This window comes from Lagenorhynchus albirostris, chromosome 11 (genome assembly GCF_949774975.1).
Source record: "Lagenorhynchus albirostris chromosome 11, mLagAlb1.1, whole genome shotgun sequence".
Lineage (NCBI taxonomy): Eukaryota > Metazoa > Chordata > Mammalia > Artiodactyla > Delphinidae > Lagenorhynchus > Lagenorhynchus albirostris.
In genome coordinates, this window is record NC_083105.1 from 22,580,901 (window position 1) to 22,607,534 (window position 26,634).

Below are 26,634 nucleotides of genomic sequence, written 5' to 3' on the forward strand. Positions count from 1 at the left end.
CTAGAGAGGGAGGCAGACAATAAGCAGGTAACAAGACAAGTCAATGATATGACGTCAGATGGCGGCACATACTGTGAAGAAACCTAAAGCAGGGTGAGGGGACAGAAAGTGACTAGATTTAAGGATGGTGGTCAGAAATGGCTTCTTTGAGGGAGTGTTACTTCGGAAGAAATCCGAACGAAATGTGAGAATAAGCCTTGCAAAGGTCAGCATTCCAGGCTGAGGGAACATCAAATGCAAACACCCTGGGCAGGATCATGCTTAGCCTGTTTGAGGAGCAGTGATGAAGCCAGCATGACTGTAAGAGCACGAGCAAGGGGCAAGGCTGGTAGAAGATGTCAAAGAGATGGCTGAGGACCAGGTAGTGTGGGTCATGGCTATGCATTCTAAGAGTGAGTGGAAGCCATCGGAGAGGGTTTGAGAAAGGGTGTGTGACATGGTTTGGTTTATGTTTAAAGGCTCACTTTCTGTGCTGTGGGACGAACAGACCCTCGGGAAGTTAGGGGCTCTGACAGGGATGGTGAGAGTGAAAATCTAGCTGAGAGACTTTCCAGTAGTCGAGGCAAGAGATGATGGTGCCTTGTGCTAAAGTGGTTGTGGTGAAGCAGGTGAAGCAGAATACTCAATGAAGACAGAGCTGATGACTTAGGTATTGATTGTAGGAGAAATGATAGGAGTTGAGGATAACTCAGAGGCTTTGGTCTGAACTATTTCTTGAGATCGGGAATATTTGGGAGGAGATGTCAAGAGCTCTGTTGAACATGTAACTCTGAACTCCCTATAGGCCACACATTCCAAGCAGAAATGTCTAGAGAATTCCCTGTGGGTCCAGTGGTTAGGATTCTGGGCTTTCACTGCGGAGGGCCGGGTTCAATCTCAGGTCAGGAAACTAGGATCCCACAAGCCTGGCAACTTGGCCAAAAAAAAAAACCAAATGTCTAGAAGCAATTATACATATATAGGAGTATGTAGCACATCAGCTTTTCTTTTCTTTTGAAATAAATATTTTTGATCTACACCTGAGAAAAACCAAAGTGTGGCCAAAGAAACGTTTCTGCACACTGCACCCTACTTAAGGCTCCACTGTCATGCAGAAGTTTTTCCTCTTTAGAACCTGCTATTACAGCAAACATTCAGCCTGCGGTTTGGGCAGAGTGGTGTGCCCTTTTTCCACCAACACTCACCAGGCAGCATGTCCTCAGCTATTGATCTGCTATTTGTCAAAGAACTCAACTACACCTTTTTTTTTTTGGCTGCATTGGGCCTTCATTGCTGCTACGCGGGCTTTCTCTAGTTGCGGTGAGCGGGGGCTACTCTTCGTATTGGTGCACGGGCTTCTCAATGCAGTGGCTTCTCTCATTGCAGAGCACAGGCTCTAGGCGCACGGGCTTCAGCGGTTGTGACACGTGGGCTCAGTAGTTGTGGCGCAAGGGCTTAGTTGCTCCATGACATGTGGGATCTTCCTGGACCAGGGCTCGAACCCGTGTCCCCTGCATTGGCAGATTCTTAAACACTGCGCCACCAGGGAAGCCCTCGACTACATCTTTAAGACGGTATTCTTGAGTAGAAATAGGAGAATGACTATGAACTCTAAAAAAAATCGGTACCGGCTTTACACATAGTGATTGACAACCTGCCCGCAGCAGGGCTGTGAATTATTTCGTAGCTTTCCACCTGACTCTCTTCCCAGTCTGCCTGCTCACACTGATCTGAGAACACCTTAAAGGAAAAAAACCTCAGGGCCACTAGTCCTGACTTTTCAAAATCAGACATTAAGACATAATGACCTTCTTACATAGAATTTTAAGTAATTGCCTTAGCGTCTTATTTTTCATTAAGACCATTTACTTCACGATCATCTCTCTATGCTTCATAGTTATCTAAGTATTTAGATGCTTTTGACTAAATTCAGCTCGGTAACCAAGGGGATCAGGTTGCCCTAAGAACATTTTGTTCAGTCTGCCACAGGTGTGAGGCACATGGTGCATTATAAGTTTTCAAGTGGCCAGACCTGTGGCAGTGTGTACGTGGCCTACAAGACATCCTGAAGGTAATGGGGTAAATGGGTTCTGGTATTTACATAGCCCTAGTCATCTCAAGACAAAAACATCTGCTCTGCTCCACTGTATTTCATGGACTCTAAAATGCCATCTATTATAAGATGCACCATTATTTTATGCATCCTTAAGAAAGAAAAAATGCTGCAAATTAAATTATGACACAGTGCCTTATGGTGATTCTGTCCAAGATATAAACCCATTACAACAGCCTTGCACAGCTTTGCAATCTCTTTCATTTAGAGGGCTTTGTCAGTTTCTCCTGGTTTTGCTGAGTTCTGTGGCATGCAATATGTAAATTTTTTTCACGTAGCACAGTAACAAGGCATAATATGATGTCATGTATTTATGGACATCTTCCTTTCTTCAGTCCCGTACCTCACAGGTTGCTGCTTTTAAAGAAAATATGTAATTGCAGTCTCTTCTCCAGTGAAGATATTTGCTTCACAAATATCAAATTACCCTCTTTCTTTTTTTATTTTAACCTTTCTAAATACCAAGTAACTGTTCATATTAACGCCAAGATGTAGTGTAATCTTTTTAAACACAGTTAAAATGCTAATGATACTCACCACATGTAGGATCAACAATGCCCGTGGACTATACTAACAACATGAATGGCTATGACCAAGTGTGTGTGCACAGACGATGACAGTCATGTCACAGCAATTGTGAGGCACCATTGATTGTAAGATGCATTACCAGTTCAGAGATGGTAAAATGAGGGGAAAGTGTGTGTCTTGAAATCAGTGTAACACCGTACAGCATTGTGGGAAGGGTACACAAATGAATAAAAGAGTTTAGGTCTTGAGTTAATATTTCCCTTTTGCTTAGGGAAAAAAACCCTCCCATTCTGTTTTCATTTCCATAGATATAAGATGATACCATGCTCATATGCCAAGAGAGACCTCAGATCTGTCAGGATGTGGCAGTATAAATAAAGTCCCTCCAGGAATCTGACTTTTTCAGTCATAGTAGTTGGCAGGGGTTGACATCACTGACTTATGCTGCTGCAGTCCCTCATGTCTCTCCTGCTTGAAAATCATTGTGCACATAGTGAAACTATCAAAACAACCCCCAGGGAATGGAGGTGCAGGCCCTGAGTGATTGGAATACTAAAAAGAAGGCAACTGCAAAGCTAACATCATTATAGCTGGGAGGATAGGATGGCTGCTGTCAGAACTGACAGGCTATCTGTACCAGGACAGCTCTGAGCAGCTTACCCAGGGGGACCTCGGTCCATTTCCGACTAGAACAGAAAGACCTGCAACCTGATCTTTCCAGAAGCCCAGCTACTTGCTCTTCATCAAACCCACTTGCCTTTTCCACTTCTTTCTGACATGTCCTTGCTCTGATCCCAGACTGGATATCATCTGATTCTTTGCAAACTCCAAATGTGTTCCCACCTCAGGGCCAATTCAGTAGCTGTTCCTGCTGCCTGTACTTAATGTACATCTTTTTTCTTCTTCCACATCAGCTCACTCATCATCTCCTAGGGTGGCCTTCGACCACCCAAACTAAAGTAGTATCTCCCCATCCTCCATCAGTTTCCATCACATTACCCAGAATGTATGTATGTTTGTTTGTTTTTATAACCCTGAAATCTCCTCATTTACCTGTCTACTTGCTAATGGCCCATTTCCCTCACCAGAGTGTATGTTCACTCCTGCATCCTCAAATGTGGAACATACAGAAGATGCTCAATAAATATTTGATCAATGTACAAGTGATCAATTTGATTCCTATCTCATCAGTAGTTTTTAAGTATTTGACTTGCTATCTTATTCTCCTCCAGCTCCCCTCCTCCTTCTTCTCTGTCTTGCATCAACATGACCTCAGATTTAAGTGACTCTATGACTCCTTAGATTACGTTGTCCAGTTCTCTTTTTCTGAAAGCTGACTCACAGCTGTAGACTCCAGATCTACTCTGGTCTCTACCCTGAGCCTCTCATGTGCAGGGTCTTCCCTACAAACCTCTTCTTCTCTCTTCCTGTTGCTGCTTTGTGTGACTGCAGAGCTCTGGGTGGCCTGTACTGATGTGTCTGTGAATGTCAGACAGACACAGCAACAGCAGCAATGATTAGGGTGTGCACTGACGAAGCAGCAGCTCACGGGCTGCCAGACCCTGCCCCCACCCATCCCCACTGTCATTACCTTTCACACCTGCCCACATTGAATCAACACCCCAAGGTTCTTCCCAAGCAGCTGGAAGCTGGGGGAATTTCCAGTCCTTAGCACTTCCCTAGGGCATACACAACTTTATTGCTGAAGCTTTTCCAACTAATAGAAATCACTACTAGTACTGATTTTTTTTTAAAGCATATATTGATTTCTACTTTGTGGAAGGGGGATCTAAGATACATTAGAAGCTGCTGACTTTGTAGAGGTTCTCTCTGATGATGTCAAGCATAGGAATCTTTTTTTGCTCTGATTCTTACTAGCAGCGGTGTGTGTGCTCAGGGAAGTTAAGCAATAGTGATACAAGTTACTTTTTAAATTGATTTGAGTTTTGCAGACTAACCAGGCGAGAAGTTCCCTACAGACATTGGGCTCCACCACTCTGGAGTGTAAATGGCACATTACACTTAGAATATTATACACCAAGACGACCTAACTATAAACCTGCAGATAAGAAAAAAGTCACATATATCCCTACATTTCCCACAAAGACTTACACATTAGAAAGTGCATAATCATTACTTGGTTGAATAAATGAATGGTATTGAAGAAGACAAGGATTAGTAAGAATCCAGGTCAGCTTTTAATCTTCTCTATACATAAGAATTACTTTGGGGGCTTTAAAAAACTATGGATACCCAGGCCCATCCCCAGATATATGTACTCAACTGGTTGTAGTGGGGCCTACACACACACACACACACACACACACACACATATATATATATACACTTTTTTTTTTTTGCGGTACGTGGGGCTCTCACTGTTGTGGCCTCTCCCATTGCGGAGCACAGGCTCTGGACGCGCAGGCTCAGTGGCCATGGCTCACGGGCCCAGCCGCTTCGCGGCATGTGGGATCCTCCCGGACCGAGGCACGAACATGGGTCCCCTGCATCGGCAGGCGGACTCCCAACCACTGTGCCACCAGGGAAGACCTACACATATATTTTTTAAAGGTCCCTGTGTGATTATAATGTATGAGCAGGGTTAAAAACAGTTGGTCTAGATAGAAAGTAATTCATGCCCTAAAAATAATAATAACTCAGTCTGTGTTAAAGATTATGGTTAATAAATCACAAGAAATGTTTTGCCTAGGTGATATTAAATGTGGTAAATATTTTACTGCCATGATGTACTTACCTGTCTAAAGTCATCTATTTTTTACTTTACCATGAGAAATAAAGACTAGAACATAATAAGAAAAATAATTCTTTAAACTATGAAATCTAACACATATTTCAACAAACAACCTTAAATTCTGATCCAATATGACTTAAATCATAAACATTTCTTCACATGGGTTAAAAAAATTCAAAGTTAATGAGATCCAACAAAGAAAAAGAATAGAATAATAGTTCTAGCACAGGAAGGAAGATCACTGTAATAGGATGAATGGTGGCCTTCAAAAGATGTTTTCACCTGGTTCCTGTGAATGGGACCTTATTTGGAAAGAGAGTCTTTGTGGATGTAATTAAAGGACTCAAGACAAGATCATCCTGGATTATCTGGGTGGGCCCTAAGTCAAATAAGTGTCCTTATAAGAAGCAGAGACACAGACAAAAGAACAAATATAGAGGAGAAGGTCATGTGAAGATGAGGAGATTGGAGTGATGCTGCCACAAGACAAGGACACCTGGAGCCACCGGGAGCTGGAAGAGAGAAGAAGGGCTTCTCTCTGAGAGCCTTCTAGGGGAGAATGGCCCTGCTGACACCTTGATTTCGTACTTCTGGTCTCCAGAGCTGTGAGATAATAAATTTCTGTTTTAAGTCTTTCGGTTTGTGGTAATTTGCACGGCAGCTTTGGGAAATGAATACAATATTTTTGAAATAGTAGCTATGCTATCAATTTTAAATGTTATGACCCAGAATTTGTTAAAGGAACCACACGTTGCAGTAGAACATATGCTACTTAGAGGCTGTCCTCGGTCAGCTGTAAATCATGAACCCCGTGACAGATGGTGTATGGCCTCTTCCCCCCACCACATTGTTAGGTTGAAGTAGAAATGTGGGCTTTAAAGGAATGGGAGCCAGATGCAGGAGAAGGGCAGGCCTGACCACGGGCATAAAGAGAATATTTAGGATTAAATTTGGTAAGGATTAACCATGTTTCAGCTTTTGAATGATACCATAGGTAACCAAGCTCAGTTTCATTCTCAATGTTCTTACCTGTGGCTTGAATCAGTCAGGAATGACACTGACTAGTAGTGGTTTAAACAATACTGCCATGTATGGGCTGGACAACACGAGGCCTGGAAGTAGGTACTTGCTCATGATGCCAACTAGGACCAAGGCCTTTCTGTCTTTCTGCTTTGCTTTCCTTAGTGTGAAGGTGCTTTGCCCTCATGCTTCTATTTTTTTTCACCTCAAAATTGCAAGGTGGCTACAGCAGGTCCAGGCATCATCCCGGCATGCACAGGTGGAGAAATGGGAAGGGAGCAAGGATAGAGGTGTGTGTTTCTTTCACCAGGAAATCAAAAACTTGTCCAGAAACCTTCTGTCAGACTCAGGTTTACACCTCAATGGCCAGACTGTGTCTGTGTCACGGCCCAACTTCAAGGAGACTGAAAAAGTGTCTTAGTTCTTTCCGACATTTGTAAGACAAAGCAGGCAAAGAAGAGGAAATTGGAACAGATTTTTCATCACGTGGTAATGTCTGCCACAGAGCTATAGAAACAGTTCTCAGAAAACAGCGGGTCTTCTGGAAAAGCCTCGTATTATTTATCAGTTATATGCAATTGAATGAAAAATCCTCAAACCCTGAATTCCTGGGTACATGATGTAGAACTGAAGAGGAAAAAGCAAATTTCTTTAACCAATTTGACTTGGAATAATTCTAGAAGGTATAGAATGATTTTCAAACTTTCCCTATAACCCCATCAAACTTATAATTATCCAAATCTTCTATCTATGTAGGGACTGTTAGGCATTTTAGATTAAGAGCACCAGACAAAGAGTAAAATCTTGACATTCCTTTTGAAAGTCAAAACAGAAGAGAAATGAAAAACAAGGAACCCTCTAGTTTGTGGCTGCTACTGTTCGTCTCTGTTCTACTGATTTTTGTTCTCGGCCCTTCTTGCAGATATACGGGTAATCTAGGGTAAACGGATACAGAAAGAGGCAAGCTAGAAAGTTGCAGAGAGATGTTTATGTTCAGGACATTGTGGTCTCAGAATGGCCCTTCTTTGCCTCTGGATAACTCTCAGTCAGTGGGAGCTGGTGGAGGGGAGAGGGGTTGATTGGTTCACTTCTGTAGTCATTTACCATCTACCTACTGTGTGACAAGCACTGCGCGAGGTTCTGGAGAGACGCTGGTGAGTAAGACTCATTTCAAAGTTCTTACCTTTGAAGAGCTCACATTCTGGAGGGGAGGGGAGAAAGTACAGTACAGAAAGTACAATACAGTGAAATAGGTGCTGTGTTCAGGGTGTACATAGGAACATCGTGTACATCGTGGACCTTAAAACAAGACTAAGGCAGGGGGCAGGGGTCGGAAGCATCATCCTTGAGGAGGTATCCAGTACAAGAAGAAGGAAAGAGGGTTCTGCTTGGTTGGGAGGTAGCTGCAGCTGGATTGGATGCTGAGATCAGAATTTAACTCCTTTCTCAGAGGATGGGAGAGGGAAAAGATCTGGGAAAAGGCACCAGGGTAGATGGGGGAGAAAGGGGGGGCAGTGGGCTGTGGGCCCCATGCACAACTACAAGGACCCGGAAATGGAACGTCAGAAGCAGGATATGCAGGAGCACCAGCTTCCCCACCATCACCAAGAGGGGGTGAGGAGGAGCTTGCCTCCCTGGTGACTGCAGCCACGCAGATGACATGGTGGTCTTTGGAGTGTGCCCAGGCTGACAACCAGTTCCCCGTCCTCCCAAAACAGAGTAAGTCAGTAATTGTGAGACCCAGGAGAAAAGCCCTTCCTCTGAGCCTGAGGGAAGAAAATGTAAGGACTGGGATCAACTTACAGTTCCCTAACTGTTGATGCCAGTGTCCAGGATAAATTCCTGTTACTTTCTGGAAGCATTTTAATAATGCTTTATAGTTGATAAACCTTTCACATATCTCAGTTGGTTGTTTAATCGTAACAGTCCAGTGAGATGGATATCACCATTCCCATTTTACTACAGAGGAAGGGAAACTGCAGGGGACACCAAGGAACCCATGCATATTCACACATTTAGAATATGGTCTAAACTCAACATGAGCCAGAACTCAAGCCCAGGTCTCTCTGAATACAAGTGTCTTTCCATAGAGACCCCAGGGTCCCTATAGTTAATTCTTTTTTTTCAACTTAACTACATGGTGTTTAAAGCTGCCTTCTCCCAGAACTTCTGTTAGACATAAGTACACCTCACACTTCTGGGTCTCTTGCCAAAGATTGAAAGAATATCCTTCTTATGCGTTGCTGGGTTTCTGTTGAAAAGCCTTCCTCTGCTCCATGTTTTCTTAATCTACCACTGTAGTTGATAATTGCCTTCCCCACCACTTACCCTGACATGTCCTTCACTGTAGATTTTGTTGGTGGAGTGCCTGGGGAGAAAGGGAACTGGATTCCAAAGCACACGCAATTTGCCTTCCTACCTAGGCAACCTCATGAAGCTGCCACCCAACACCGGTGGTCCTGGCAACTTCCTCTGCATGATCACCACCCCCCTCTTTTCCTTGGGGATCAAGTGGGCAGTAATGCCCTTTTCCAATGGAAACAAAGTTGAGTACCTTATTTAATATACAGCTATGGCTCAAAATGGGAGCAAATGAAAAGGTAGTTTTACTGGCTATTTTCTCTGTCAGAGACAGATCTCTGTCTTGTACAATCTGTACCTTGCTGGGGAAATGGGGCTTTACTCTTCCAATTCGGAAAATCCCACCCCAGAAGAGAAGCAGCGTGAATCAGTACACAGCAGCCTACTTTCGTGTCATCTTAAATATAATTACCTACCATTGGTTAAGCCAGCAAAATACTTAATTTCTTTTTTATTAAAAAATAATTATGCATATTTGCAAGTAGACAATTTATTAAGCATGGACAATAACTGTAACTCCCAGTTTGGGTTTTCTTGATTTCTTTACATTGTTTTCTGTCTGCTGCATGAAAATTTTTGTTTCAGTGAACTTGGTTGCAATCACAGGCACTCACAGTACCTTTTGAAGATAGAATATCATTTAGTGTTTGTTAAAAGAGTTATATAAAAGTCCCACAGCTGAATCTCTTCTAATTGTTCTTTCTGTAAAAAACAACCGAAGTTCACGTTGAAACAAATGTATAACATACAAGAGTAGCTGTCCTGACCATGAAAAGGGAGGCTTTTACCTATTTCTGAGCTGCCTTGCATAATGAGCAATTTGGAGAATGTAAGTAAATTTTTGTACATTATTTAAATTATGTTTTCCTTTTGTACAGATATGGCTATTGTCTTCCTCATCCAAAGATTCTTTTTATTGAAGTAAAATAACCTTCATAGGTGACGATATTCTGAAATTCAACAAGGAAATAATTCAGTAGGAGAAGGCTTATAATTTCCAATTCAGTGACAAACTTTTCTCTCAAACCTTTGGACTCAGCATCTCCCTGACATCTAGATCCATAAACAGTATAAGACCCAGAGGATGTCTCAGGAGTTTTATAACAGAAGCTAAATGGGAATCATACATATATACATTTTTTTAATTTTATTTTTTATACAGCAGGTTCTTATTAGTTATCTATTTTATACATATTAGTGTATGTATGTCAATCCCAGTCTCCCAATTCATCCCATCACCACTACCCCTCCAGCATTTTCCTCCCTTGGTGTCCATACGTTTGTTCTCTACATCTGTGTCTCTGTTTCTGCCTTGCAAACTGGTTCATCTGTACCATTTTTCTAGATTCCACATATATGTGTTAATATACGATATTTGTTTTTCTCTTTCTGACTTACTTCACTCTGTATGATAGTCTGTAGATCCATCCACATTTCTACAAATGACCCAATTTCATTCCTTTTTATGGCTCAGTAATATTCCGTTGTGTATATATGTGCCACATCTTTATCCATTCGTCTGTCGATGGAGTTTTTGACTTTCATTCTTTGGAATTTCTTATTTCAGAAGTTCAATTTTTCATAATCAGAAGTTCCATTCCAGTTTTTTTTAAAGGCAAGGGACATGTGTTAACTTTGTTTGTTTGTTTATTTATTTACTTAAATTGGCCATGCTGATAGCAGGATCCTAGCTTCCCAACCAGGGATCAACCCAGTCTCCCGGCAGTGGAATCGCAGAGTCCCAACCACTGGAGTGCCAGGGAATTCCCCAGGTCTTTTTTTTTTTTTTTTTAACATCTTTATTGGCGTATAATTGCTTTACATTGTTGTGTTAGTTGCTGCTGTATACCAGAGTGAATCAGCTATACATATACATATATCCCCATATCCCCTCCCTCTTGTGTCTCTCTCCCACCCTCCCTATCCCACCCCTCTGGGGGGTCACAAAGCACTGAGCTGATTTCCCTGTCCTATGCGGCTACTTCCCACTAGCTATCTGTTTCACATTTGATAGTGTATATATGTCAATGACGCTCTCCCACTTCATCCCAGCTTACACTTGCCCTTCCCCATATCCTCAAGTCCATTCTCTACGTCTACGTCTTTATTCCTGTCCTGCCCCTAGGTTCTTCAGACCTTTTTTTTTTTTTTTTAGATTCCATATATATGTGTTAGCATACGGTATTTGTTTTTCTGTTTCTGACTTACTTCACTCTGTATGACTGTCTCTAGGTCCATCCACCTCACTACAAATAACTCAATTTCGTTTCTTTTTATGGCTGAGTAATCTTCCATTGTATATATGTGCCACATCTTCTTTATCCATTCATCTGTCAATGGTCACTTAGGCTGCTTCCATGTCCCGGTGATTGTAAATAGTGCTGTGATGAACATTGTGGTATATGGCTTTTTTGAATTATGGTTTTCTCAGGGTATATGCCCACTAGTGGGATTGCTGGGTCGTATGGTAGTACTATTTTTAGTTTTTTAAAGAACCTCCATACTGTTCTCCATAGTGGCTGCATCAATTTGCATTCCCACCAACAGTGCAAGAGGGTTCCCTTTTCTCCACACCCTCTCCAGCATTTATTGCTTGTAGATTTTTTGATGATGGCCATTCTAACCAGTGTGAGATGATATCTCATTGTAGTTGTTTTTTTTGTTGTTGTTTCTTTTTTTTTTTTTTTGCGGTACGCGGGCCTCTCACTGTTGTGGCCTCTCGCGTTGTGGAGCACAGGCTCCGGACGCGCAGGCTCAGCGGCGATGGCCCACGGGCCCAGCCGCTCTGCGGCATGTGGGATCTTCCCAGACCGGGGCACGAACCCATGTCCCCTGCATCGGCAGGCGGACTCTCAACTACTGCGCCACCAGGGAAGCCCCTCATTGTAGTTTTGATTAGCATTTCTCTAATGATTAGTGACGTTGAGCATCCTTTCATATGTTCTTGGCAATCTGTATATCTTCTTTGGAGAAATGTCTATTTAGGTCTTCTACCCATTTTTGGATTGGGTTGTTTGTTTTTCTGATATTGAGCTGCATGAGTTGCTTGTATATTTTGGAGATTAATCCTTTGTCAGTTGCTTTGTTGGCAAATATTTTCTCCCATTCTGAGGGTTGTCTTTTCGTCTTGTTTATGGTTTCCTTTGCTGTGCAAAAGCTTTTAAGTTTCACTAGGTCCCATTTGTTTATTTTTGTTTTTATTTCCATTTCTCTAGGAGGTGGGTCAAAAGGGATCTTGCTGTGATTTATGTCATAGAGTGTTCTGCCTATGTTTTCCTCTAAGAGTTTGATAGTTTCTGGCCTTACATTTAAGTCTTTAATCCATTTTGAGTTTATTTTTGTGTATGGTGTTAGGGAGTGTCCTAATTTCATACTTTTACATGTACCTGTCCAGTTTTCCCAGCACCACTTATTGAAGAGGCTGTCTTTTCTCCATTGTATATCCTTACCTCCTTTATCAAATATAAGGTGACCATATGTGCGTGGGTTTATCTCTGGGCTTTCTATCCTGTGCCATTGATCTATCTTTCTGTTTTTGTGCAGGTACCATGCTGTCTTGATTACTGTAGCTTTGTAGTATAGTCTGAAGTCAGGAAGTCTGATTCCTCCAGCTCCGTTTTTCTTTCTCAAGATTGCTTTGGCTATTTGGGGTCAGTCTTTTGTGTTTCCAGACAAATTGTGAAATTTTTTGTTCCAGTTCTGTGGAAAATGCCAGTGGTAGTTTGATAGGGATTGCATTGAATCTATAGATTGCTTTGGGTAGTATAGTCATTTTCACAACATTAATTCTTCCAATCCAGGAACATGATATATCTCTCCATCTGTTTGTATCATCTTTAATTTCTTTCATCAGTGTCTTATAGTTTTCTGCATACAGATCTGTCTCCTTTGGTAGGTTTATTCCTAGGTATTTTATTCATTTTCTTGCAATGGTAAATGGGAGTGTTTCCTTAATTTCTCTTTCAGATTTTTCATCATTAGTATATAAGAATGCAAGCGATTTCTGTGCATTAATGTTGTATCCTGCTACTTTACCACATTCATTGATTAGCTCTAGTAGTTTTCTGGTAGCATCTTTAGGATTCTCTATGTATAGTGTCATGTCATCTTCAAACAGTGACAGCTTTACTTCTTCTTTTCTGATTTGGATTTCTTTTATTTCTTTTTCTTCTCTGATTGCTGTGGCTAAAACTTCCAAAACTCTGTTGAATAATAGTGGTGAGAGTGGGCAACCTTGTCTTGTTCCTGATATTAGTGGGAATGGTTTCAGTTTTGCACCATTGAGAATGGTGTTGGCTGTGGGTTTGTCATATATGGCCTTTATTATGTTGACGTAAGTTCCCTCTATGCCTACTTTCTGGAGGTTTTTTATCGTACGTTGGTGTTGAATTTTGTCGAAAACTTTTTCTGCATCTATTGAGATTATCATATGGTTTTTTTCTTTCAATTTGTTAATATGGTATATCACATTGATTGATTTGCATATATTGAAGAACCCTGCATTCCTGGGAAATGCCACTTGATCATGGTGTATGATCCTTTTAATGTGCTGTTGGATTCTGTTTGCTAGTATTTTGCTGAGGATTTTTGCATCTGTGTTCATCAGTGATGCTGGCCTACATTGTGTTACTGTCGATTTCTCCTTTTATGGCTGTTAGCATTTGCCTTATATATTGAGGTGCTCCTATGTTGGGTGCATAAATATTTACAATTGTTACATCTTCTTCTTGGATAGATCCCTTGATCATTATGTAGTGTCCTTCTTTTTCTCTTGTAATAGTCTTTATTTTAAAGTCTATTTTGTCTGATATGAGAATTGCTACTCCAGCTTTCTTTTGATTTCCATTTGCATAGAATATCTTTTTCCATCCCCTCACTTTCAGTCTGTATGTGTCCATGGGTCTGAAGTGGGTCTCTTGTAGACAGCATATATATGGGTCTTGGTTTTGTATCCATTCAGCCAATCTGTGTCTTTTGGTGGGAGCTTATAATCCATTTACATTTAAGGTAATTATCGATATGTGTGTTCCTCCTACCATTTTCTTAATTGTCTTGGGTTTGTTATTGTAGGTCTTTTCCTTCTCTTGTGTTTCTTGCCTACAGAAGTTCCTTTAGCATTTGTTGTAAAGCTGGTTTGGTGGTGCTGAATTCTCTTACCTTTTGCTTGTCTGTAAAGGTTTTAATATCTTCATCGAATCTGAATGAGATCCTTGCTGGGCAGAGTAATCTTGGTTATAGGTTCTTCCCTTTCATCACTTTAAATATGTCCTGCCACTCCCTTCTGGCTTGCAGAGTTTCTGCTGAAAGATCAGCTGTTAACCTTATGGAGATTCCCTTGTATGTTATTTGTTGCTTTTCCCTTGCTGCTTTTAATATTTTTTCTTTGTAGGTAATTTTTGTTAGTTTGATTAATATGTGTCTTGGCCTGTTTCTCCTTGGATTTATCCTGTATGGGAGGTACACTCTGTGCTTCCTGAACTTTGACTATTTCCTTTCCCATATTAGGGAAGTTTTCAACTATAATCTCTTCAAATATTTTCTCAGTCCCTTTCTTTTTCTCTTCTTCTTCTGGGACCCCTATACTTCGAATGTTGGTGCGTTTAATGTTGTCCCAGAGGTTTCTGAGACTGTCCTCAATTCATTTCATTCTTTTTTCTTTATTCTGCTCTGCAGTAGTTATTTCCACTATTTTATCTTACAGGTCACTTATCTGTTCTGCTGCCTCAGTTATTCTGCTATTGATTCCTTCTAGAGAATTTTTAATTTCATTAATTTGTTGTTCATCATTGTTTGTTTGCTCTTTAGTTCTTCTAGGTCCTTTTTAAATGTTTCTTGTATTTTCTCCATTCGATTTCCAAGATTTTGGATCATCTTTATTATCATTACTCTGAATTATTTTTCAGGTAGACTGCCTATTTCCTCTTCATTTGTTTGGTCTGGTGGGTTTTTACCTTGCTCCTTCATCTGCTGCATATTTCTCTGTCTTCTCATTTTGCTTAACTTACTGCATTTGGAGTCTCCTTTTCGCAGGCTGCAGGTTCATAGTTCCCATTGTTTTTGGTGTCAGTCTCCAGTGGGTAAGGTTGGTTCAGTGGGCCAACCTGGTGGTGTAGGCTTCCTGGTGGAGGGGACTAGTGCCTGTGTTCTGGTGGATGGGGCTAGATCTTGTCTTTCTTGTGGGCAGGACTGCATCTGGTGGTGTGTTTTGGGGTGTCTGTGAACTTAATATGATTTTAGGCAGCCTCTCTGCTAATGTGTGGGGTTGTGTTCCTGTCTTGCTGGTTGTTTGGCATGGGGTGTCCAGCACTGGAGCTTGCTGGTCATTGAGTGGAGCTGGGTCTTAGCATTGAGACGGAGATCTCTGGGAGAGCTCTTGCTGATTGATATTACGTGGGGCTGGGAGGTCTCTGGTGGTCCAGTGTGCTGAACTCAGCTCTCCCACCTCAGAGGCTCAGGCCTGACACCTGGCCAGAGCACCAAGACCCTGTCAGCCACACGACCAGGTACGTGAGGAGTTTCTTGCCTTTGGGGAAGTCTGAGGTCTTCTGCCAGCGTTCAGTAGGTGTTCTGTAGGAGTTGTTCCACATGTAGATGTATTTTTGATGTATTTGTGGGGAGGAAGGTGATCTCCACGTCTTACTCCTCCACCATCTTGTAGGTCCTCATACATACATTTTTAAAATACACTGTCCTTTGAGGCTGTAGCAGTTGTCATAAACAATGCTTCCCAAATACTTTTACTCCCTAAAACAACACCTTGTTCTTCCAGTGAGGAAAAACAATGCTTGAATTGTTTGTCACCATGATCTTTGTCATTTCAAACAATAGAGAGTGAAATTCAGAGTCCAGAGAGTTATGTTCAGCTTTCACAATTGAGCTAGGAATAGACAAGTAGGAGGATATCAATTACAAAAATAACAAATGTTTATCAAACTTCTTTTTGTGCAAATCACTCTTCTAATTGTTTTACATATATTAATCATTTTTGATTATTTAAGTAATCCACTTAAAGAAAAGTATAGGAAATGACATTGGATACAGTTCCGAATCATAAAACAAAAAAGTTAATAAATGTGGAGTCTAGATTTTTCTTCATTGCTTCTGAAAAGAAGATTAACATCTTATTCCTTGATTATTCAGCAAAATATCTGTGAAGTCCGTATATCTTTTAATGTATGCCTATTCTAGAGTAGCTATAGCAATAACAATTGACATTTTAAAAGTACCTTGAACAATTGACATTTTTAAAGTACCTTGGAGATTATACAGTAAAATATATCTTCTATATAATCATATTTATTTCTAACAAATACACTTTCAGGAAGGCAAGATGAGTATTAATTTTCTGCTTTGCCTCTGAGGAAACTGTGGCTCAGAGAAGTTAAATAAATTGCCCAAGGCCACTGCAAAAACTGCAGACACAGGCCTGTATGACTCCAAGTCTGTGCTCTTTGCACCAGACCACAATTAACCTGGCCTCCTGCAGGGGTGCAACATGGTTCTTTGGCATGAATTTTTCATCCATGGAATTGACAACCTCTTTAATTTAGTGGAATATTTCATTTTGTTAAAGAAAACAACATGCTAGAAAGAGCCCTGTGCTGTCAGTGCCCTAAGCAGCCTAGAACTGTTCAGCAAGTCCTTTGACCTCACTAGTTTGCCCATCTGGAGATGGAAGGGTTTGGATACATGATCTCTAAGGACCTCCAACTGATCAGCTCAAATAATTCTTTAATAAAATCCATTGTATTATTTCTGACTTCTTCCTTACTACCAATTTGGGTACAAATAATAAAGCTGAATTAAGAGGGAATTAAAGCTAGAGAAATGTCCATCTGGGTTTAAAGGTCAAAAAGGTGTCTCCAAGGTGACTGAGGGAAGGAAGAGCAGTCCAGATGGAGTGAATAGCTAGCTGTACAGATGTGTGAAACAGTGTGGGCCACTGAGGGAACACTATGCTTTCAATATTGCTAAAATGTAAAGTGCAAGGAAGCTTTTGCTAAGTGCTGAGGGTGATGGAAAGAGAGAAGATCCCAACCACACTGACCTCCCCTGACTAGAAGCTCTCCCTCAATAGGGTCCTAGATAGAAAGGGGAGAAGCTTCAACTTCAAATCAAGATTGGAGTTTTTCACTATTACATGGGATGAACATTTTTAACTACTAAATAGAGATTGTGTTTTCCTATCTAAAGTGATAAGACTGCTCACATTTTTATCCAGCAGCAGGAAGAAACCAACCCCCCTAAAAAAATTTAAGTAGTTGGGGAGAAAAGTTGCCTTGTGATTACAACCACAAATCACACCTGTTCAATGTATTAGTATTACATCCATAGATATGCGTCAACCACCTAATAATAAGTAGGGTAAAACAGTTTATTAAAAATTTTTAAATTTATAATCAATGGAATAGTAGTACCTCAAGGTCACTGTTCTGTGTCATTATCTTTGTCTAGTTTTGTAAGTGCATGAGTTTAGGATATATGGAACCTCATTTCAGATCATGCTCAAAAACAAATTTTAGAATAAATGCCTGATATAAACTTTTTAAATGATTTTTTTCCCAGTCCTGCTACCCAGTCCATCATTCCCCTTCCCCATTGCCAGTTAATTGAGTGCTCTGATTAAGTGGGTTTGAGTAACTGTGGTTTGACCACATTGGTGGTTCTTAGTACTGGCTACATACTAGAATCCCAATGTCTGGCTGCATCCCGGAACAGTTAAATCAAAACCTCCGTAGTAGGAGCCAGGCATCAGTATTTTTTAAAGCTCCCTGGTGATTACAAAGTACAGCCAAGCTTGAGAACCTGAGCTAATTTTTTAAAAACCAGACAAGCATTAGTATAAAACTGGCTGCCTGTTTTCCTTAGAATTTGTATATTACCTGTTACCCTATTAAAATATTTAATTATGTATCAAAATAAAACTCTAGAAAAGGATCATGAAGACAATGAGATGAGCTTTGCAGTCATCACACTCAATTTAGATGAAAATGAAAAATAGGTCCATTCTATTCAGTGTTTATAGTCCTGGTCTCCCAATAATTAGTGAAGGAAGTCCATGTACCTGCAATGTATTAGCAGTTAAGTATTTATGATCATTAATTCAGTACATAACGTTGAATCTAGTGAATTAGCAATTGTGTTCTGGTAAAAATGTTTTATACTGTGTCTTAGTAACAGTATCAAAAGAAGTCAGTCATTATGTGGGAAATATGTCTTCAACTTATTTCTAATAACAAGACCCATGGGAACTTAGAAATGCATGTATTAAACATTTGAAGGAACTTATCATTCTGTCTTTTAAATATGCTGATTGTTTTGATTATTTGATGTTAATATAGGAAAAACATGCTCAGGAGAGTTAAACCTGAGCTCTTTATATAAATGACTTTTTCTAGATCGCTATTATTAAAGCCAGATGAAAAAAAATCCAAATACACAAAAGCCCAATCTTACAAACTTATAAATTAGAGTGATCATTCACTCTAGGACTTTCTGCTTTACAAAAGGATTCATCCCAACATTTCTTTAACTATAGGCCAGATAGCTTTTTACAATACACATTCTCCTAGATGCTCTAAATACACTGTGAGATCCTAGTTATTTTAAGTAGTCTTCTGGTGAATCCTTTTGTTATGCCAATTTCCCTTCTAATTGATCTGTTTTGTAGATCTGTAATTTTTTTCCTGTAAATCTGAATTTGCTTAAAGCGCCCTTGACTTGTAGAAAAGGTCTTCTGCATTTAAGTTTTTGGTTGTAAAAACAATGGGCTTCCTGTTCAAGCAACATGGCAGAAGAGTTAACCTGAAAGCATCCACTAAAACCATATGAAAATCTAGATAAAATAAAACAAATATATATGTATTTTTTTAATGAACTGCTAAGAAAGACAGAAAATAAATAGATTCTGCAGAGAATAGAAACTAAGACAGAACTGAAACTCAGAGTAGTAGAGCTGAGATCTGTCTACTCTGCGGGGGGTAAGGGACAGGTCCCTCAAGGTAAGTCTAGAGACTTGTGTTTTAACAACCACTGGAGGTCAGGAGACAAGGCCTTCTGTCCCTTTGAGGTATGGAGTCAGAATTGAGACCATCCACACAGTCGGAACCTGAGAAGAGCTCCATTCTTAATATAAATGTAAATAAGGACTTAAAAATAATCTGCCCATTGGCATAGGGAGATAAGAAGGTAGCTTGTCTTCTCAGCTTGGGTTCAGGGTAAGGGAATGGAGACTCTTCCTTGAGAACCCAGAACTATGGGCAAGCTCCTCACTTTAACTTTGAGTTATTAATCTGGAAACGCTAAGCTGAAAACATTTACATAAAAATTGGTACCAGGCCAGAGATGCCTCAAGGTACTAAGAGAAATAAACAAAACATCTCTGAAGGGACATACCTTCAACTAAAGTAGTATAGTATGATGGCTTTATACTACATCAACCTAGCTAAGTTGAAACTATGTTTCTCAGAATTCCTTTCCTTGTGAGTCAAATCACAAAGGAAATTTTCTTGAGAATAGAAAGGCACAAATGAAGAAGCAGCCATTTTAGCACTCTGAAAGTCAGTATAGGACAGCAGGCATTGGCAATTTGCACATGTTATTGCTAATCTTTAAGTTACCTTATTGGTGTTGAGGACAACCTGGGTCTGCAATTCTCCAGTTCCCACTGGATTTTTTCCTTTGGCTTCCCTGAGTCCTGGGCCAAGTGTGGTTACAACCCCATAGTGAAGGGTGCAGGCTTCTGTAGGTCACCAGCATCATTTAAGTTGGAGATGATGGGAGATAAAGTCAAATTCCACTTTATTCTCATGGGTTCAATTTTTTGTCCTTTGGGGTTCTAATATGACCTTATGGGTTCCAGTTTCTCCTTGTTCTCTCCCACTTCAAATTCAGTTCTCCTTCCTGTTTCCCTGCCAAGCTAACCTATGATGACCTCAGGTCAAACACCACATGCAAAGTCAACAGTCTTACAAAGACTTCTTAACCTGCACAACATATAATTTCTCTAATGAATCCATTACTCTATTTCACTCATAATGATCTGTTTCCCTAATCAACTCCTAACTGATACACATAGGTTTCCTTCATATGAGCTCAAAACTAATTATGAACACAGAACCTAAGATTACAAAGCACACAAGAAAGAAGTTCTGTCTTATCTTTTTTGAAAGGGTCTTTGTATTGTCATTTGATTTTCTTTTTTCCTTCAATCATTCTCTGGATCTGTTTTCCTTAATCAAATAGGATTTCTAACATTTAAGTTTTTAAAATACTATATTAGACGCAGATAAAGAGAAAATATATGAAATGGAAAATAGATTTAATGAAATTACCCCAAATGCAGCAAAAGGGGTAAAATATAAGAGGCTCAAGTATATGTATACTCAATGACTAGTCAGTCTCATTCCTAGGTATATATCCCAGAGAAATTCTCAAATGGTATATAAAAACCATGTTAAAGAATGCTTATTTGAGCATTGTTTGTAAAGTGGGAAGTTGGAGCTTCCAACACTGAAGAATGGCTAAGTGAAATATTCTGGTGCATATGTTAAATTAAGATGCAGCGATTTGATGCAGTAAACCAGATGAACACACAGCAAAATATATAGATCTCAAAAATAGAATGCTTAATATAAAAAGTGAAAAATAGAATAAACTACAGTATAATAACAGTTATATAAGTTAAAATACATACACAAGGGAAGGAGATGCTCTCTGGAAACAGCCAGTGGTGAAAGGAGCATGGCGGGCAAAGATGATTCAGGTGATTCTGGTTTTCAATAACCATGTGAAGCCACGGCTGGTCCGCTCCTACCAGCATTTCCCAGAAGAAATTCAGCAGCAGATTATTCGAGAGACCTTCCATCTAGTTCTCAAGCGGGATGAGAACATCTGTAACTTCTTGGAGGGTGGAAGTTTGATTGGTGGCTCTGACTACAAACTGATTTATCAGCATTATGCTACCCTCTACTTTGCATTTGGTGGATTCATCAGAGAGTGAACTTGGGATCTTGGACCTCATCCAGGTATGTGTAGCAGGTTTTTGTGGAGACTCTGGATAAGTGTTTCAAAAATGTTTGTGAATTGGATTTGATCGTCCACGTGGATAAGGTGCACTACGTTCTTCAGGAGGTGGTGATGGGTGGGATGGCGTTGGAAACAAACATGAATGAAATCGTGGCTCAGATTGAAGCTCAGAACAGGCTGGAGAAATCTGAGGGTGGCCTTTCAGCAGTGCCCGCCTGGGCCATGTCTGCCGTGAAAAACATCACCCTGCCGGAGATGCCTCGGAATATCAACATTGGTGATCTCAACATCAAGGTTCCCAACCTATCCCAGTTTGTCTGAGGGTAGAAGACGGCTGAACTGAGTCCTTGGAACCAGCAAAGCCAAGCCAGTCCTGCAGCAAAACCCGCTCTGCACCCTGAGAAGTCCAGCCTTGGGCCCTGGCCCCTGCTGTCCTGGAGCGGGAAGGAGTCCTGTGTCCACTGCCAGCCTGTGCTTGCTTCTCACATGTGCGACCTTGCCTGTCTCTTGTACATGTGACCACTGCAGATGTCAGGGGCCCTGGCTTCCTCAGTGGGGGTCAGGTGCCCAAGCCACTCGCCCCCTTTACCTGCCACTTGCAGCCACTCCCAGGGACTTCAGACTGTAGTTAGAGGCCCCCCTGCTCCCAGAACTCCACCACAAGGACGTTCTCTGACTTGGGTCTTCAACCTTAGCACCATGAGGCTCCCTGAGGTCCTGTAGCATTGACTTTCCTGGTGAGGTGCCGTAGCTAGAAAAGGGCTGACCCTCTAGATTTGGGGATGTCGTGAGTGGCAAATAAGGGCAGGATTTTATGAGATCCAGAGTTGCCTACTGGCTCTACTAGAGTTGGCACAGCCAGAATCCTTTTGTATAGCCACGCTGTCTCATCACCACCTCCTGTGGCATATACTCCCTACTGCCACAGCCCTGGCTCTGCTCTCCCAGGTGTTTATGTGCAGGACACCATCCAGATCATAAGCCTGTTGTTTGCCTGCCCCCCACATTTCTGCCAATAGGGAGGGCACACCCCACAGCCAGAGGGGTCCCCCTCAAAGAAAATCTTTGATCAAGTGGGATTTATCCCAGGGATGCAAGGATTTTGAATATACGCAAATCAATCAATGTGATACACCATATTAACAAGTTGAAGAGTAAAAACCATAGGATCATCTCAATAGATGCAGAAAAAGCTTTGTGACAAAATTCAACACCCATTTATGATAAAAACTCTCCAGGAAGTGGGCATAGAGGGAACCTACCTCGACATAATACAGGCCATATACGACAAACCCACAGCAAACATTCTCAATGGTGAAAAACTGAAAGCATTTCCTCTAAGATCAGGAACAAGACAAGGATGTCCCCTCTCACCACTATTACTCAACATAGTTCTGGAAGTCCTAGCCACAGCATTCATAGAAGAAAGAGAAATAAAAGGAATACAAATTGGAAAAGAAGAAGTAAAACTGTCACTGTTTGCAGATGACATGATACTATACATAGAAAATCCTAAAGATGCCACCAGAAAACTACTAGAGCTAAACAATGAATGTGGTAAACTTTCAGGATACAAAATTAATGCATAGAAATCTCTTGCATTCCTATACACTAACAATGAAAGATCAGAAAGAGAACTTAAGGAAACAATTCCATTCACCATTGCAACAAAAAGAATAAAATACCTAGGAATAAACCTACCTAAGGAGGTAAAAGACCTGTACTCAGAAAACTATAAGACACTGATGAAAGAAAACAAAGATGACACAAACAGTTGGAAATATATACCATGTTCTTGGATTGGAAGACTCAATATTGTGAAAATGACTGTACTACCCAAAGCAATCTACAGATTAAATGTAATCCCTATCAAATTACTAATGGCATTTTTTACAGAAATAGAACAAAAAATCTTAAAATTTGTATGGAGACACAAAAGACCCTGAATAGCCAAAGCAATCTTGAGGGGAAAAAAATGGAGCAGGAGGAATCAAACTCCCAGACATCAGACTATACTACAAAGCTACAGTAATCAAGACAATATGGTACTGGCACAAAAACAGAAATATAGATCAATGGAACAGGATAGAAAGCCCAGAGAGAAACCCATGCACCTATGATCAACGAATCTGTGACAAAGGAGGCAAGAATATACAATGGAGAAAAAGCCTCTTCAATAAGTGGTGCTGGGAAAACTGGATAGCTACATGTGAAAGAATAAAATTAGAACACTCCCTAACACCGTACACAAAAATAAACTCAAAATGGATTAAAAACCTAAAGGTAAGACCAGATACTGTAAAACTGTTAGAGGGAAACATAGGAAGAACACTCTTTGACATATTTCACAGCAAGCTCTTTTTTGACCCACCTCTTAGAGTAATGGAGATAAAAATAAAACCAAACAAATGGTACCTAATGAAACTTAAAAGCTTTTGCACAGCAAAGGAAACTATAAACAAGATGGAAAGACAACCCTCAGAATAGGAGAAAATATTTGCAAATAGATCAATGGACAAAGGATTAATCTCCAAAATATATAAACAGCTCATGCAGCTCACTATCAAAAAAACAATCAACCCAATCAAAAATTGGCAGAAGACCTAAATAGACATTTCTCCAAAGAAGACATACAGATGGACAAGAGCCACATGAAAAGCTGCTCGACATCACTAATTATTAGGGAAATGCAAATCAAAACTACAATGAGGTATCACCTCACACCGGTTAGAATGGACATCATCAGAAAATCTACAAACAACAAATGCTGGAGAGGTGTGGAGAAAAGGGAACACTCTTGCACTGTTGATGGGAATGTAAATTGATACAGCCACTATGGAGAACGGTATGGAGGTTCCTTAAAAAACTAAAAATAGAACTACAGTATGACGCAGCAATCCCACTACTGGGCATATGGCCAGAGAAAACCATAATTCAAAAAGACACATGCACCCCAGTGTTCATTGCAGCACTATTTACAATAACCAGGTCACGGAAGCAGCCTAAATGCCCATCGACAGATGAATGGATAAAGAAGATGTTGCACATATATACGATGGAATATTACTCAGCCATAAAAAGGAACGAAATTGGGTCATTTGTAGAGACGTGGATGGACCTAGAGACTGTCATACAGAGTGAAGTAAGTCAGAAAGAGAAAAACAAATATCGTATTTTAACGCATATATGTGGAACCTAGAAAAATGGTACAGATGAACCCGTTTGCAAGGCAGAAATAGAGGCACAGATGTAGAGAACAAATGTATGGACACCAAGGCAGGAAAGTAGGGCAGGGGGTGGGTGCTGGTGGTGGTGGGATGAATTGGGAGATTGGGATTGACATATATAGACGAATATGTATATAATAGATAACTAATAAGAACCTGCTGTTTAAAAAAAATTAAAATTAAAAAGAAAATTTTAATATGATAAAATAAAATCAAAGGCATAAATTTTTTTAAAAAAAGCAGGTTGAGCTCAAGTGTGAGAAAGTCCCAGTGGCTGATTGCAGTATCAGCTGGGCTGTAGGTGGCTTCCTGAGCATGGAAAAGTACAGTTCAAGATTTAAGCAGGTAGAAATACCACCAAAATCCTCAGAAAACTAAAACTGTTTATCTTCTAATATTCCAAACTCCTCTGCTCTGTTAAAGTTCTGTCAATGACACTAAGATAATACTGATTTTCTAGGCTTTTTTTATCCCTCTTATTTCAATTTATATGGTTTTTGTTTGGAAGAAGGGAAGGAAGGAAAGAAGGAAGGGAGGGAGGAAGGAAGGAAGAGAGAAGAAAGAACTCCTGATGCTTTCTTATCCTAAGGCTTTGATCAAAGTTTATTATTTTTTTTAACATCTTTATTGGAATATAATTGCTTTACAATGGTGTGTTAGTTTCTGCTTTATAACAAAGTGAATCAGCTATACATATACATATATCCCCGTATGTCCTCCCTCTTGTGTCTCCCTCCCACCCTCCCTGTCCCGCCCCTCTAGGTGGTCACAAAGCACCGAGCTGATCTCCCTGTGCTATGCAGCTGCTTCCCCCTAGCCATCTATTTTACATTTGGTAGTGTGTATAAGTCCATGCCACTCTCTCACTTCGTCCCAGCTTACCCTTCCCCCTCCTCGTGTCCTCAGCTCAAAGTTTATTATTATGATCAGGATACAAAAGAGAATTTTCTTTTGGTCTAAGAACTGGTGCCTGGGGCCCAAAGCTGGGCAAAAGAGTTGTTAAGTGTCTCATATTACAAACAGAACATCTACCAAATATTTTCTTTAGGGCTCACTAAGTAGCAAAACTCTTCCTGCTATATCAACACTCCTTCTCCCACAACCAACCCACAGGTTAGTAAGGTGCCCACTGGGCAGGAAAATGCAGGCAGTGCAGTTACAGCTTATGGGTGGCTGAGGTTGCTGAGGGGGGCTGAACACGATTGAACCCTCTCATGTAAGGGACCCTAGAGAACCCACACATGTCCCTGAGACAGCTAACGCCGGGAGGTATGCCTTTGGTGTGAGCCAGAGAAGCAGCAAAACCAATGGAGGAAGCAAAATGCGTTACCCCATCCCATCCTCTCTCCCAACCTCCAAAACAAGAAGCATTGGGTCTTGCAGGAAGCGGAAGGGAGGTATCCTAGAACTAGAGCAGCCCCACATCAGGCCCTTGAGTTACAGGTCTAGCCATAAATGGAGCAGTGGAAAGTCTTGAACTGGATGTGAGGTTGTCATATTAAACGACCAGACAGAACTTTCAGTGACTATGTGTGCCTTCCCAACATGTCATTGAGAGATATCATGTAGAAGAGGTAGGAGATTGGACATAGAAGAGTTAGAAGCAGTGACTAGAGAGGAAAATGTGTTTCTAGCTTCCTCCTCACCATGGTCAGTCTCCTCAATAAACAGGTTATAGAAGTGTAAAAAAAAAAAAACAAAATCTGCCGCTGCGTTCGTGAAAAGTCTAATGGACCTAGTATTCACTTGAATCTTCACATCTGTTTCCATGGAGACATCATTTCTGCCTACATATTTTCTAACTCACCAGGTCTGTGGTTTCTCAAGTGCTCTGATGCCAGATTAAACAATATGATTCTTTCATAACTAGTTCCTGATCATCTTCCTATAAAAACAGCTGGTGAGTAGGTAGACAGCTCCAACTCTTACATCACATTCTTAAGGTAACTATGGATTAAAGACTAGGTCTTATTTGGAGAAAAACAAAAACAGTGGAACAAAAGCAAGAGAATATCTCTAACCTATTTTTATGCTTTATTAGAGCAACTTGATATTCTGGATTTAATTGTAGAAGCTGTCCGTTTATGTATTTTTTGGCAGAGTGACTGAGAAGCGACACAACTTAATAGTTAAGAATTTGTGTGGTCCTTGGGGTTAGCTTGCCTGATAGACTAACAGTTAAAAGTGAGTGGTTTTTAAATATGTATTAATTAATTAATTAATTAAAATATACACTGGATTTCTAAGACTTACTACAAAATAAAAAGAATGTAAAATGTCTCATTAATAGTATTTATATTGGTTACATGTTGAAATCATAATATTTTGGATATATTGGATCACATAAAATATTGAAATTAACTTCATATAAAAAAGTGAGTGGTTTTAACTCAGTGCCTCAGTTTCTTCATATGAATAATAAGGCTAATAGTGGTATTTATACTAAATGACAGAGGAATAAGTGAATTAAGACATTTAAAGTGTTTAGAACATTGCCTGGCACATAATAAAAACACAATATTAATATTGTTTTATTAGTATCATCATGGTTATCAAAATCTACAAGCAGATCTCAAAGCATATTTGAGATTTTTTGCCTTCCCTCATTTCTGAGATTCCAGAAGCAA

The 26,634-nt window shown here is 40.3% G+C and overlaps 1 protein-coding gene and 1 pseudogene across 16 annotated transcripts in view; both read left to right on the forward strand.

The window, feature by feature from the left end:
• ANKS1B (ankyrin repeat and sterile alpha motif domain containing 1B) overlaps positions 1-26,634 on the forward strand; it is a 1,163,439-nt gene that overhangs the window by 865,798 nt on the left and 271,007 nt on the right. The window lies entirely within an intron of this gene.
• LOC132528968 (AP-3 complex subunit sigma-2-like) lies at positions 20,500-21,101 on the forward strand (annotated as a pseudogene).